The sequence below is a fragment of the Vipera ursinii genome, assembly GCF_947247035.1.
Source record: "Vipera ursinii genome assembly, chromosome: 3".
In the NCBI taxonomy this organism is placed as follows: domain Eukaryota; kingdom Metazoa; phylum Chordata; class Lepidosauria; order Squamata; family Viperidae; genus Vipera; species Vipera ursinii.
The window spans coordinates 2,224,692-2,240,384 of NC_139516.1; the positions used below are offsets into that span (position 1 = coordinate 2,224,692).

General features: G+C 48.1%; 2 protein-coding genes across 3 annotated transcripts in view; both read right to left on the reverse strand.

Moving 5' to 3' along the window:
* Positions 1-15,693, reverse strand: part of DNMT3B (DNA methyltransferase 3 beta) — a gene marked incomplete at its 5' end in the record, with an annotated part of 480,157 nt that overhangs the window by 288,548 nt on the left and 175,916 nt on the right. The window lies entirely within an intron of this gene.
* The window catches only part of TM9SF4 (transmembrane 9 superfamily member 4), a 127,613-nt gene that overhangs the window by 68,608 nt on the left and 43,312 nt on the right, over positions 1-15,693 (reverse strand). The gene's annotated exons all lie outside the window — the stretch shown is intronic.

The window sequence follows — 15,693 nt, forward strand, 5'->3', positions numbered from 1 at the left end:
GGGCCGGTAGCAGGCTGGTACAGAACACTATGCCTCTGTTTATACAAACCCAGGATTATATTAGCTTTTCTGGCGGCTGCTGCACACGGCTGGCTCATAGTCAAGTGATCATCCACTAGGACTCCTTAATGTGGAATAAAAGGTTGGGTCTACCAGAAGCCCCCTCCACTGACTGTGGAATAGCCGGGGTTGACACGAGTTACTGAATTTTGATCATGTGACCACAGGGACCATATGGTGGTAAGTATGAAAACCGCTCCTCCGTCACTTTTTTCAGGGCTGTTGTAACTTTAAAGGGGCGCTAAACAAATGGTTGTAAGTGAAGAACTGCCTCTATAGTTTGCCTTCATTTTCCTACAAGCTCATCCTGTCCTGAATCTATGGGACCTGTTTTATTTCAGAACAAAATAAGATTTATTAGGTGCATTAAAACACACGCATGGAGAAAGATGGGGGGGGGGAGGAAAAAGAAAGAAAGAAAGAAAGAAAAAGAAAAAAGACAGAAAGAAAGAGAGAGGAGAGAGAGAGGAGATAGAGAGAAAGAGAAAGCAAAAGCAAAAGAGAAATAGAAATAGAAATAGAAAAAGAGACAGAGAGAATAAGAAAGAAAAAAGTAAGAGAAGATAGAGAGAAGAGAGAAAGAGAGTCAAAGAGAGAGAGGAGAAGAGAGAGAAAGAGAGAATGAGAATTAGAGAAAGGAAAGACAGAAAGAGAGAAAAAAAGAGAGAGAAGAGAGAGGAGAAGAGAAGAAAAAGAAAGTAGAGAGAGAAAGACGGAGAGAGAGGAGAAAGAAGAAAAAGACAGATAGAAAGAGAAGAAGAGAAGAGAGACAGAAAGAAGAGAGAGAGAGAGATGGAGAGAGAGAGAGAAAGAAAGATAGATAGAAAGAGAAGAGAGACAGTACAAATTCTGGCTGATTCTGCATACATAGAGCATAACTTTCCTGTCCTACAAATGTCTGGCCTAAATCTAGGGGCACTGCTTTATTTCACAATAAAATAAAAATCGCCAGGTCCTGAAATAATCAGATTGTCTCTCTGCTAAAACACCAAGAAAGAAATAATGCTGGATGCACCTAGAGGTTTGCCTGTCTGTAGGTCTCCTGGGAGCTTTTGAGCAAGACCCCCCCCCCCGAAAAAGTCCTTTTTTTTTTTTTAATTTTAATTCCATTTATATCCCGCCCTTCTCCGAAGACTCAGGGCGGCTTACAAGCTTAGCAGTAGCCTTCATTCTATGTATATGCCTACTTATTAGGGCTTTCACACACACCCCAAGCGGCATTATTACAAAGTCAGCTTAATTGCCCCCAACAATCTGGGTCCTCATTTTACCTACCTGGGAAGGATGGAAGGCTGAGTCAACCTTGAGCCTGGTGGGACTCGAACCTGCACTAATTGCAGGCAGCTGGTGTTACTTAAGGAGGCATTAGCCCACTGCTCCACCAAGGCTCATCTGATTTTAGATCTGATATTCAGATATTCTGAATTTAGGCAGTGCTTTTTTTGTAAAAGGAAAAGGTGCCGGAACTCACACGTGTCATACAACCCGCCTTGCCTACCCTACAAGGTTCCATCCAAAAAAGGTGCCGGAACTCCGTTCTGAGCGTTCTATGAGCAAAAAAAGCCCTGAATTTAGGGACTAGGATTGGCCCACCGTGGCTCAAATTCACCTAACCCATTTCTAAATCTTCCGAGCAGATGGCCATACCAGATCTTGTGGCCGTGAGTCCCACAGGGGAATTGCACATGGGCAGAAGAGGTTCACCTGGTGGACTTGTGATAAAGCAAAAAAAAAAAAAACTGGGGCCAGATTGATGTTTTAATTCAGAAGATCCTTAATAGGAATGCACGACAGCAACGTCGTAGACATTTCTAGTTGGAAATATGGAACTGTGGATAAAAAATATTGGGGTGGGGGGAAAAAACACCCGGAAAAACTGTTCTCATATATGCCGACTGCAGCAAGAATCTTATATGCACAAAAATGGAAAGACGTGTCGACTTCCGCGACGGAAGGCGGAGATTGAAAAGACGGCGGGACTGGCAGAGACAGCAAAATTGGCTCTTCCAATTAAGGAAAAAGAAATGTTTCTAGCATTGCTTCCACTTGGAAACTGCTCGAGGACTGTCTGCTCGAAAGAGGAGGGTGGGGGATGAAAATTTGACTTCGAGTTTTGGTGATTAAAATAGGCGGTTGTTATAGAAATGGCGAGTATTCTTAAAAAGCCGAGATTATAACTTTAGTATGCAACTCACTGCGCTGAAGAAGAAAAAAGCGAAGTCACTGCTCTTTCTTCCCCTTTCCCCTTTGCCTGTTTTCCCCATTGTCTTTATTTTCACTTATACTTTATATTAAGATTTTTTTAAAAAAAATAAAAACTATTAATAATAAAAAGCACGCTGCCCCTTAATCCCCCACCTAGGCAACACCTCCTAGGCAATTACTAATGCGGTCACCTTGCAGGAAGGAAGGAAGATCAATGGAAGAGAATGGCTGTAGCTCAGGGTGGAACTGTGAGGTCCTTGATGCTCTCATGGCCCAACTAGGGAACATCATCAGGGCTAGAAGGGAGGAGGAGGAGGAGGAGGAGGAGGGGGAGGAGGAGGAGGAGGAGGAGGAGGAGGAGGAGGAGGACTGTGGGGTCCTTGGTGCTCTCTGAGCTTGGTGGTTTTCTTGCAGATGTTTCATGACCCAGCTAGGTAACATCATCAGGCCTAGAAGGGAGGGGGGGTTTGTGGAGAGGAGGAGGAGGAGGAGGAGGAGGAGGAGGACTGTGGGGTCCTTGGTGATCTCTGAGCTTGGTTGTTTTCTTGCAGACCTTCCATTACGCAGCCTAGTAACACTATCAGTGATAAGGATTTTGGGGTTTGCTCTCTGTTTGTATACACGTGGTTTGCCCTCTCACTGTTGGTGGGACAAGTAAGGAACTACCAACACAGAGAAACAATCAAACATTCAATAATAGCCTAATCAAGGAACCACCAGGAACATTTGACCAACACTGGCAGGGCAAGCCACTGTATATAAAGAGAGAAAAGCCCAGACACCCTTCTAGCACTGATGTTACCACCTAGTTAGGTAATGAAACGTCTTCAAGAAAACAACCAAGCTCAGAGAGCACCAAGGACCCCACAGTCCTCCTCCTCCTCCTCCTCCTCCTCCTTCCACAACCCCCCCTTCTAGCAGTGATGATGTTCCTGGTTGGGTCATGAAATGTCTATGACAGAGGCCCCCAACCTTTGGGGCTCCAGGGACCGGTTCCGTGGAGAGAGGTTTTTCCACGGACCGGGGAGTGTGTGGTTTTGTGTGCTGCCTGCATCCCATGGATGGGGCTTTGCTTGTTTCTGCGGACCGGTTGCTGGCATGCCGTGGCCTGGTACTGGTCCACAGACCGCGGATTGGAGACCCCTGGTCTACAAGGTCCATCAAGCTCAGAGAGCACACAGTAACCTACAGTCCTCCTCTTCCTCCTCCTCCTCCTCCTCCTCCTCCTCCTCCTCCTCCTCCTCCTCCTCCTCCTCCTCACACCCCACTCCCTTCTAGCACTGATGATGTTCCCTAGCTGGGTCATGAAATGTCTGAAAGAAAACCACCCAGCTCAGAGAGCACCAGGGAATCCACGGTCCTCCTCCTCCTCCTCCTCCTCCTCCTCCTCCTCCTCCTCCTCCTCCTCCTCCTCCTCCTCCTTTCACAACCGCCCCCTCCCTTCTAGCCCCGATGACATTACCTAGCTGGGTCACGAACTGTCTACAAGAAATCAACCAAGCTCAGAGAACCCCAAGGAATCCATCATCCTCTTCTTCCTCCTCCCTCCCTCCCCTTCTTCTTCCTCCTCCTCCCCCGCTCTGCAAACCCACCCTCCCTTCTAGCACTGATGATGTTACCTAGCTGGGTCATGAAACGTCTGCAAGGAAGCAACCAAACTCAGGAAGCACCAGGGACACACACACACACACACACCCCAGCAGAAAGAGAGCTCCCGTTGCTTAGTGGAAATCAGCGGGGGGGGGGAGGGGGAGGCAAAAAAAAACACCCCAGCCTGTTGAAGCAGTTTTTATTGAAATGAATTTATTACCATGTTGCAGCAGAATTAAAAATATACAAAAAGTTTGTGGTATACAAAAGAGTCTCGATACAGAAGTTGGTCGCGCCTCGCCTCTCGCGTGTCTGCAGGCGTCGTCAGATCTATGCGCTGTATGGGGGGGGCGAGATCACAGACCCTGGAGGGCGGGGGAGGCCAAAGGGACAGTATTTCGGAGTCTGGGGGGAATAACAGAGGATTGCCCGGCTCTGGTCTGCCCACCCCCCAATTTAGCGTACGTCAAAATGGCCAGCCAAGCCAAGGAGGATCCTTGGATGTTTTTGGGGTGTCCCCCTTCTCTACGCAACTCTTTGCAAACCTTGACTACAATCTCCATCGTCCTCTCCCAGCCCTGGGTAAGGGTTGACGTACAAGTCATCCTCACCTTACAGTCAACGTGGTCGTAAATCGCGTCATTATGTGTTCAGACTGGAAATTACGACCGTTTCTTATCACGGTCGTTACGTGAAACCATTCCCCCACCCCCAATGGGTGGTTTGGGTGTTTTTTTGCCAGAAAGTGGAAATGAACTCCGGAAAAGAGCAAAAAAAAAGTCACGCGTTGCCGTCCTGTGACCGGTGGGGTATTTGAAACCGCCGTAAAGCGGAGCCGAGGACCCAAACTGTGATCCTATGATCCTGCCGCGCGCGGGGGGGGGAGGTTGTGTGCAGCTGTCACGATTCCGAAAATGGGTTGTAAGTTTTAACATAACATAGAATAGAGCTGGAAGGGACCTTGGAGGTCTTCTAGTCCAGCCCCCTGCTCAGGCAGGAGGACCTAGTAGTTCTGGGAGGTCCGTCATAACTTTGTACATTCGTGAAAGAGCTGGTTGTAAGTTGAAGACAACTTGTATGTGGCCGCTGGCAACAGCTAGAGTTGTGAGTGGTCTCCATCTCAGCCGCTTTAAGAGGCCTGGACTTCAATTCCCAGAATTCCCCAGCCAGCTGGCTGGGGAATTCTGGGAGTTGAAGTCCAGGCCTCTTAAAGCGGCTGAGATTGAAAAATGTTGAGTTTCCGGCTGAATTCAGAAAGTTGTGATCCTGTGTGCTCACCTCTTTTTTTAAAAAAAAAGTTAGCCCTGCCCACCCTATTCTCAGTTGTTACCAGTACACCACAACCCCGGCATGCCAACCGTTGTAGCGAGGGTGTGTGTGTGTATGGGCGGAGCCCTTAAGTCACTCACACACTTTCAATCAGACTTGCGCAAAGAAATCCAGCTTCTTATTCAGGCTAGCAGGAGGAGAATTGTGGTACGTGGCTTGTGGTACTCGTGGCTTTTCCGTGGCTTGGGGGAGGGGGGCTCGGGGAAGGGGGGTCTCCAGGCACCTCCTAATCTTGGCCAGGGTCTTACCCAGCATCTTGACCCTTCCCCGTTGAACCGGAGCGCAACGCAGACCCGCAACGCCCCATTCACCAAAGTGCCAAACAGGAACAGGACTGGACGGGGTGTGTGTGTGTGTGTGTGGGTAACGGAACAGCACAAAAATGACACCGCCCCTACAGCTCCCATAATCCCCTGACCTTCAGGTGGGCCAGACTACAACTCCCATGGGGCCCACCCAAGCCAGTCGGACAGCGCCAGCTTAGAGGAGACACTTGCAAGCCTTTGGTACACATCTCCATTGTCGTTTGCCCCCCACACACACAAACACAAAGCTGGGTGTCCACAGGTCCTCATCTCACGACCGCAATCGAGCTCCCACATTCCGTTGCTAAGCGAGGCAGTTGTTAAGTGAGCTTCGCCCCGTTTGACCGGCTTCCTTGCCGCCGTCGTTAAGCGGATCCCGGCCGTGGTTCAGTTAGTAAGAGGGTTGTAAAGTGAAACTGGCTTCCCCCGTTGGTCAAAAAGGTCGCAAAAGGGGATCCGGGACCTCCCTCCCCCCCGGGACGCTGCAACCGTCGTAAATACGAGTCAGCAGGGTCTGGAGTTTGGATCCCCTGACCGTGGGGATGCTACAACGGTCGTAAGTGTGGGAAATGGTCATAAGTTCCTGTTTTTTTCAGTAAGTTTAGTTAGGGACAGGACTACCTGTGCTTCGTGGGGAGACGGTCAGCTAAGGAGGGCTGGGGGGCGGGGGGGGGAAATCGCACTTGGCAATTGCTTTGTGGGTCTTGCAAAGGTTGTGAGAACTTGCAGGCCCCAAGTCTAGAAGGTTGTGGCCCACAGACCGAGAGGAACCGAGGGCTAACGTGGGGAGGGGGGGTGTCTGGGCTTCTGCTCTTAGCGCTTGCAAAGAGCCCCCCCCAAAAGGGATCCCATCCATCGCTAAGCAGGGGCTGCGTTTCCTACGCAGAGAGAAGGAAGCCCTCCCCCCCTCGGTCCCTGCCCAGCCCTTCCCAGTCGCTTCTTCCGCCTCAGGATCCCTCTAACCCTCCTTAAGACGGGCGGGACTTCCACTCCCAGAATCCCCCAGCCGACAGGGGCTTATCCGTGACCGGGATATTTTGTTAAGTAATTTATTTATTATGAAATGTCTATGCCAACCAACTCGCCATGGAGACTCTGACTCTATTTCTTTGCTCTAAGAAAAAAGATGGCACGAAGCCTTTCCTTCCTTCCTTCCTTCCTTCCTTCCTTCCTTCCTTCCTTCCTTCCTTCCTTCCTTCCTTCCCTTCTCTTCCCTTCCCTTTTCCTTCCTTCCTTCCTTCCTTCCTTCCTTCCTTCCTTCCTTCCTTCCTTTCATCTTTCCTTTTCCTTCCTTCCTTCCCTCCCTCCCTCCCTCCCTCCTTCCTTCCTTCCTTCCTTCCTTCCTTCCTTCCTTCCTTCCTTCCTTCCTTCCCTTCTCTTCCCTTCCCTTTTCCTTCCTTCCTTCCTTCCTTCCTTCCTTCCTTCCTTCCTTCCTTCCTTTCATCTTTCCTTTTCCTTCCTTCCTTCCTTCCCTCCCTCCCTCCCTCCTTCCTTCCTTCCTTCCTTCCTTCCTTCCTTCCCTTCCCTTCCCTTCCCTTCCCTTCCCTGCCCTGCCCTTTTCCTTCCTTCCTTCCTTCCTTCCTTCCTTCCTTCCTTCCTTCCTTCCTTCCTTCCTTCCTTCCTTCCTTCCTCTTCCTGCTACAAAGTGTTACGCCAATGCCTGAAAATCTGGGGGGGGGGAGAGCTTTAAAAATATTAAAAGTTCTCCAGTGCTTCCCCCTCCCCACTTTCTTGTTTGGAAAAACGCAGTCATCCTCACTGCTCATCTCTGGGACCTGCAGATCAAAACTTCTGCTACAGCTGTCAGTCATGTTTTCCCCCGCCCCCTCCGTTTAATTTCTGCAAGGCTGAATTTCAGAGCCAGCTTCCTGCACCATCTTGTCCGGGGCCTGGAACAAGACTCGGCAGTAAAGAAGGGTCCCTGGTGTATAATCCCACGCTCGGACGGGAGGGTTGAAGCCCCCCCCTCGGACCCCCGTCCCCTGGGATGTTGGCAGGATCTGGGGACAGCTGCCATCCACCTTTGCCATCAGCCCAGAGACAGATGGCTGGGCCCCCAATCTGCCGCGGACGTGACAACCCTCTGTTGGTGGCTTCCTCCGAGAGGCCCACGGACGGTGGCTTATTGTCCAAGGTGGTTTGAGACAAAGAAGACGCAGGCTTGCCCCCCCCCTCTCCCGAGTAGGCAGCCAGGTGGCTGAGATGGTGGCCTTCTCCTCCATCTGCTGACCTTCAGGCCTCCGTTTGGGGCTTGGCGGGCTCTTGAAACGTGAGCCAGCCGTGGGGCTGCAGAAGCCCGAAAGGCCATCGCGGTCCTAGGCTGGGTCAACGTAGGCTCAAGAACCGCGGGACATGTTCATGCCGCTTTGGAAGGCCTCGGTAGGACCGCCCTGGGAACTCTGCCTAAGGGTTGGGTTGTCCTCATTTGAAAAAAGCTCTTGAGAGTGCAGAGAAGAGCAGCAAAGAGGATCAGGGCTAAAGGAGGCTAAAATGCAGGATAAACGGTTGCGGGAGCAGGCTGTTTGTTCAAGCGAAGAGAAGGACTAGGGAGACGCGATGACTGCCTTCCAATATCTGAGGGGCTGCCACAGAGATCCTCCAAAGCCCCTGAAACGCGGGACAAGAAGCAGCCGATGGAAATTTATGAAGGAGTGAAGCAGACTGGAACTAAGGAGAAATTTTCTGACCCTGAGAACAATTAACCCGCGTTTTAGCCTGTTTTAACCAGAGTTTTAGCCTCCGGTCCCCTGATCGTCTTTGTTGCTCTTCTCTGCACTCTTTCGAGAGTTCTCAACATCTTTTTTACACCGTGGCCACCAAAACTGGATGCAGGATTCCAGTGTGGTCTTAGCAAGGCATTGTAAAGGCATTGTAAAATGCCTTAGCAAGGCCTTGTCAAGTGGTATTAACACTCCACGTGATCTTGGTTCTGTCCCTCTGTTGAGGCAGCCTAGAATCTCTTTTTGAAAAGAGATTTGAATGTCCCTTTTTGGAAGCCTTCAGTGACGGAGCACCCGCAACTTCTGGAGGGAAGCTCCATTAGGCTGCCATGAACTCAGTTATGGAATGGAAGGTGGAATCAAAAGAGGAGAGGAAAGATGGAAGAAGTTCACCACCATGACTTCCATCAGCTAATGGGTCTCCTTCCTTCCTTCCTTCCTTCCTTCCTTCCTTCCTTCCTTCCTTCCTTCCTTCCTTCCTTCCTTCCTTCCTCTTGCCTGTTGGAACCCATTGCCTCCTTTCTCCTACTTAATTGCAATTCCTCCTCTCTATAACGAAAGCAGGTTGTCAGTCTCCAGCCTCCCTCACTATTTCATTACAATACAAATAATGATGATGATGTCGAGACTCTAGAAAGGGTACAGAGAAGAGCAACCAAGATGATCAGGGGACTGGAGGCTAAAACATATAGGGAACGGTTGCAGGAATTGGAGATGTGTAGTTTAACGAAGAGAAGGACCAGGGGTGACATGATAGGAGTGTTCCAATATCTGAGGGGCTGCCCCAAAGAAGAGGGAGTCAAGCTATTCTCCACAGCCCCTGAAAGGCAGGACAAGAAGAACGGATGGAAACTCATCAAGGAGAGAAGCAACCTCGAACTAGGGAGAAACTTCCTGACAGTGAGGACAATTAACCAGTGGAACTGCCTGCCTCCAGAAGCTGTGGATGCTCCAACACTGGAAGTTTTTAAGAAGAGACTGGACAGCCATTTGCCTGAAATGGTATAGGGTTTCTTGCCTGAGCAGGGGGTTGGACTAGATGACCTCCAAGGTTCCTTCCAACATAATGATGATGATGATGATGTAAGGACTCGATAGATAGACAAAAATGCCAAATCCAATCTGAACATCTGGCTGACTGTGCGATGAATAATAATAATAATAATAATAATAATAATAATAATAATAATAATAATAATAATAATAATAATAATAATAATAATAAAGTTGGAAGGGACCTGTGAGGTCATCTAGTCCAACCCCCTGCTCTGGCAGGAAATCCTACACCATTTCAGACAAATGGCTGTCCAGTCTCTTCGACTTTCAACTTTCAACAGCTCATTTAGTGACCGTTCAAAGTTACAGCGGCACTGGAAAAAGTGGCTTATTAAGTGACCGTTTTTCACAATCCCCTTTTGCGACCTTCCAACAATTAAAGTCAATGGGGAAAGCCGGATTCGCTTAACGACCGTGTTTCTGACTTGTAACAACTGCAGAGATTCACTCGCGAAGAAAGCTCGGAAAATGGAGCCAAACTCACCCTGTCTCGTTTAGCGACGGAAATTTTGCGGCTTAGTTGTGGTCGTAAGTCCAGGACGACCCGTCCTGGGTTGCTAAAAGCAAATTAAGAAAGGAACCCCCAGGTGCTTTTGCCAAAAGGCAACTGGACTTAGTTCTTCCTTGAAGACCTTTCGCTTCTCGTACACATTGCACCGAAGGCTTTAAGAAGTTGGACACGGCCCCCGTTTCGAATTCTCCGCTCAGCCCATCTCCGCTTCTCCTACTCCTTAACTAGTCGCAACTGCCGGCCTGCCCCTGTTTCGCATCCTAGCCCCAGCGCTCAAAATGCAGGATATTGTTGGCTCTGCCATGGTTGAGGTAGATAGATTAAACCTTGAATCCTGGCTGCATTAGGTAGTTTTTCTCAGCCATGCTGGTGAGGGCAGAGGCAAATAAAAGATCACAATTATTGTGGCTTCGAGTGCAAGGCAGTTTTTTTTTAATTTTCTCACCCAGCAATATCCTTGCATTTCCTTTTTTGTTCGACACGTCCGTTCTTACTGCTGATCTGGGACACAAATGGGCTTTGTGAAAAGCATTTAGACTAGACTAGACTAGACTACTCTAGAAGGGTTGAAAGGGACCTTGGAGGTCTTCTAGTCCAACCCCCTGCTCAGGCAGGAAAGCCTATATCAGGGGTCTTCAAAGCTGGCCCTTTTATGACTTGTGGACTTCAACGCCCAGAATTCCCTACCCAGCAGTGCTTTAATTCTGGGCGTTGAAGTCCACAAGTCATAAAAGGGCCAGGTTTGAAGACCCTTGCCCTATATCATTTAATCCAGAGGTGGGGAACGACGGCCCCTTTAAGACTTGTGGACTTCAACTCCCAGAATTCCTGAGCCAGCACAGCTGGCTCAGGAATTCTGGGAGTTGAAGTCCACAAGTCTTAAAGGGGCCGTCGTTCCCCAGCCCTGATCTAGTCCTCCTGGCCAATCTTATTCTTTCCCTAAGAAGTAGCAGCTGGCACAATGGCCATGTTTTTTATTTATTTTATTCACCTGCCTTTATTATTTTTACAAATGACTCAAGGCGGCGAACCTACGCAGCACACTTCCTCCTTGTCTTTTCGCCACCACCACAACAACAACAACCCTGTGAGGTGGGTGGGGCTGAGAGAGAGGGACTGGCACAGGGTTACACAGCCTGGTTTTGTGCCTAAGGCAGGACTAGAACTCACCGTCACCTGGTGATCGGTCCAAAGTCAGCCAACTGGCTTTCCTGCCTAAGGCGGGACTAGAATTCACCATCTCCTGCTCTCAAGCTTGGCGCCTTAAACTCCTAGACCTAGAGCAAACTGACTCTCTTTGTTTCCTTCTCCCATGCTTTCCCCTAGGGATAAAAAAAAGATTTTTCTAGTGAAATTTTGCTGCTAGTAATCTCCAGAAACCCACAAACACAACACCGAGGCTAGGACACCCTGGGAGTGTGTAACTATGCCATCTCAGCACCGCACGGTTGGAAAATAGGCTAGCTTTGCTACTACAGCTCCCCAACTAAGTTTCTAGTCCTTATTGGGGTATAATGGAAGGGCTCATACTTTGCACAGGTCCTTTCACTCCATGAAAAAAACCAACTTTCTACTTTGCACCAATTCTAACTGCCCTCCAGGAGTCTCTGTGCCAGATAAGGTGAATCCCGGAGAATAGAGCATGTACAGAGTTCAGGGTGGTGGTTATGGAGTCTGGTGTGAAACACTCAAGCTAGATGGTCTGGTTTACTATTAAAGATTTCAGAACAATGTTTTTTTTCAACCAGGCAACTTGAAGATGGGAAGACTTCAACTCCCAGAATTCCCCAGCCAACACGGCTGGCTGTGGAATTCTGGGAGTTGAAGTCCACCCATCTTCCAGTGGTCCAATTGGAAAATTCCTGCTTTAAAAGCTTAGGTGTATATAGTGCAAAGTCACAGCACATTCCGTTCTTGTTCGCTTGAGGTGAAGGCAAGAAAAAATGATGACAGGAAGAAACTTGGGTTTGTTTAACAACTTGTTCCCTAAAGCTAGCTAATTAGCCTGAAATCCAATAAATTTAGCTCCTTAGATATCGGACCTGTTAGCCCTTGGGCATATCGCATCAATTTGATTCTTTTCTCTCCCCCCTCCCCCCTATTTTAAACAGACCTACACCAAAACGTAATTAAATCAAATAATTTTAAAAAAAGAGCCACTGCCTACATCAGACGTGTGAACTTCAATTCCCAGATTTCCCCAGCCAGCATAAAGTTGCCAAGTTTGAAGAATCCTAGCCTACATTTTCGGGACTTTATCCATCCAATTCTGTTGACATCTTTGCAACGTAGCCTCTCTCCCCGAATTGCGGCATCTACGAATTCAGACCAAACATGTGTGTGTGTGTGGGGGGGGGGGGAAATGGGGAAATCACGTCTGTTGTGTGTCTTCCAGGAGAATCACAATCTCACCACACTTTTAATTTAGGTGGTTTTGTATTCACCCCACGATCCTTGAACCGCTCTCTATCAAGTCACTGCTGTTAAGGATTGTATGTGGGGAAAACATCCTAAAAGGGAAGAGGGTGGCCACAACTGTGCCATGGACGTTGTTGTGTGTGTTACATCTGCAGGCCTGGGGCTTCAGTTGAACTGTGGGGGCTATGGATTCCTCTTATGTGTCCTCCTACACCAGGGGTCCTCAACCTTGGCAAATTTAAGACTTGTGGACTTCAACTCCCAGAATTCCTCAGCCAGCTTTGCTGGGAGTTGAAATCTAATCATCATCATCATCATCACCATCATCATCATCATCATCATCATCTTTGTTGTTGCAAAGTTGTTTCACATTTGATATGTGAGTGCAGCAAAATTGCGCAAACTGATTACAAAGCTTGACATGACCGAGTTGCTAAACTAATCCACTGGGCATTGTGTAAAAAATACAACTTGCCTATGTCCGAAAAGCCGTGGGAACGTAGGGTGGAAAAAGTTGTTGAGAATGAGAGGGTGAAGATCTTGTGGGACTTCCGAATACAGACAAGATCGCCATTTGGAACGCAACACGCCGGATATCGCAGTCGTAGAGAACCGAAGCGTACAGCTGATTGATATCGCTGTACCAGGAGATGCCAGAGTCGAAGAAAAAGAACTGGGAAAAATTACGAAATACCACAACCTGGCCATCAAAACTGCGCGATTATGGATGAAACGCGTAACAGGGATACCCATGGTCATTATATCCAAAAACTTTACAAAACACATCAAGAAATTGCAACTTCCTGCAATCACTCCAGCAAAGCTGCAAAAAAACTGCGCTACTCGGAACATCTTCCATTTTAAGGAGGTACCTGGTTGATACCTAGGATGCTGGCAGCAACCCGTGCCAACCATTAGCGCCAGTCAATTTGAGTGTTCAGTTGTCTGAGTTTCATGTTTTTTGAATAAAACTTTTATAATAATAATAATAACAATAATAATAACAATAATAAAACTTTTATTCATTAAACATGAAACTCAGTCAACTGAACACTCAAACTTACTAGCACTAATGGTTGACACGGGTTGCTGCCAGCATCCTAGGTATCAACCAGGTATCTCCTTAAAATGTGAGATGCTCCGAGTAGCGCAGTTTTTTGCAGCTGGAGTTATTGCAGGAAGCTGCAATTTCATTATTATTATTATTATTATTATTATTATTATTATTATTATTATTATTATTATAGTTGGAAGGGACCTTGGAGATCATCTAGTCCAACCCGCTGCTCAGGCAGGAAACCTTATACCATTTCAGACAAATAAAGTCTTAAAGTTACCAAGGTTAGAGACCCCTGACGTACACTACACTAGTGTTTCTCAACCTGGACGACTTTCCGATGCATGAACTTCAACTTCAACTCCCAGCATGGGTGGTTGAGGAATTCTGGGAGTTGAAGTCCACGCATCAGGAAGTTGCCAAGTTTGCAGGCCCTTGGTGCAGAGCAGGGTTTCTCCACTTTAAGGTCTGTGGATTTCAGCTCCCAGAATTCCTCACCCAGCATATGAATTCTGGGAGCTGAAGTCCACACACACCTTAAAGTGGAGAAACCCTGCTCTGCACCAAGGGCCTGCAAACTTGGCAACTTCCTGATACGTGGACTTCAACTCCCAGAATTCCTCAACCACCCATGCTGGCTGAGGAATTTTAGGAGTTGAAGTCCACAAGTCTTAAAGTTGCCAAGTTTGCAGACCCCTTGCTGTACACGATTCAAATTAGACTGTCAGCTCTCTGGGGCCTGGGTCTGCCTCCTATTTTTTTGGCAATTCCCCCAAAATGCATTTCACATGAGATCAGATTATATGCTCTTCCTGGATATTTTTCCAAGAGGCCAACACAGCTCCAATTATCCCGTCAAAAAGTTCTTAGAAATGCCCTAGCAATTATCAAATGGTGGCACTGAATGCCTTCAGATCCCCATCAGCTAAAAACCAGGGCTCTTCAAACTTGGCCCTCTTACGACTTGTGGACTTCAACTCCCAGAATTCCTCAGCCAGCATGGCTGGCTGAGGAATTCTGGGACTTGAAGTCCACAAGTCGTAAGAGGGCCAAGTTTGAAGAGTCCTGGTTTAAACAGAGAGAATGCAGCTGTTTTTTTCTATTGTATGGATTCCACAGGTAGCCCTCGACTTACGACCAGGATTTGCCACCAGAACTTCCCAAGCTAAGCAAGGCGGTTGTTAAATGAGGGGTGCCCAATTTTAGGACCTTTATTTGCAATGGTTCTTAGGTAAACCACAGTGGTGGTTAAGTGAATCACTTGGTTGTTAAGTGAAGCCAGTTGCCCTCATTGATTTTGCCTGTCAGGAGGGGAAGGTTGCAAATGCAGCTCACGGGGACCCCCAGGATGCTACAAAGATCGTAAATGCATGCCAGCGATGATCGCGTGATGGTGGGGAAGGCTGAGACGGTCGTAAGTATGAGGACCAGCCCTAAATCCCTTTTTCAGTGCTGTTGTAACTTCAAACAGTTGGTAAGTCGGGGACTAGCTATGCTGGCTAGCCAAGGGCAGTCATGGAAAATAATAATCCTTCCGTTGTTCCAGCTTATAAAACTATCATCAATTCTGGCTGAGAATTGTCAGGATGGAAGTCCAACAGGCCAACTTCAGAGCTACCTCAGACTACAGTTCCAATGACTCCCAGCCAGTAGGGCTCCTAGCCTTGTTGGCTGCAGCGAAGGGAACTGTAGTCTAGCAATCCAGAAGGCTGTGACCTTGAGTAGGCCCGAATAGAGAGAACAACCACTAATTTGGCACCGTTTAGCTAATTCCCAGGATTCCTTGGGTGGAGCTGGAATGTTAATTAGTGTTCCCCCCCCCTGGTGGCTGCTCTTGGGATGCCAGGGGAGCTGTGGATTCTGGGAGTAGTGGTGTGTGAGAAAGAGAGAAGGCGAAGGGCGAAAGAACGTTGCCTCGTGCAGGATTCTCCAATCTTGGCAATTTTAAGGCCTGTGGACTTCAACTCCCAGAATTCCTCAGCCAGGAATTCTGGGAGTTGAAGTCCACAAGCCTTAAAAGTTGCCAAGGTTGGAGACCCCGCCCCCCCCCCAGCCTAGTGAATAGTTAGATAAGATACAGCTCAGCCCTCAGCTGCATAATGGATGGAGAAAGTTGTTGAGAAAGGAATTCTCCCTACTTACTCAGAACATAAAAGTAATTGTGGGAGATTTTGTACTTTTGCCCCCGTAAAAATTCTGTTCATTTAGCCTTACAGTAAAATCGAATCAATTCATCCGGTTGCGTTTAGTGTCTGGCCTAAGGCCGACACCCCTTTTCCAAGTCTGAAAGTACAAAATTCCCCCCGCCCCCTTTTACAGCCTGAGAAACTAGTGGGGGGGGGGTTTCCCCCCTTGATCCTCTTCCTGAGCGCTTCCGTACCAGAGAGAAGTCCCTGGTGTGCCTAATCCTAGCTGGCCAAATAAGGTAGAGGTAGTCCTTGG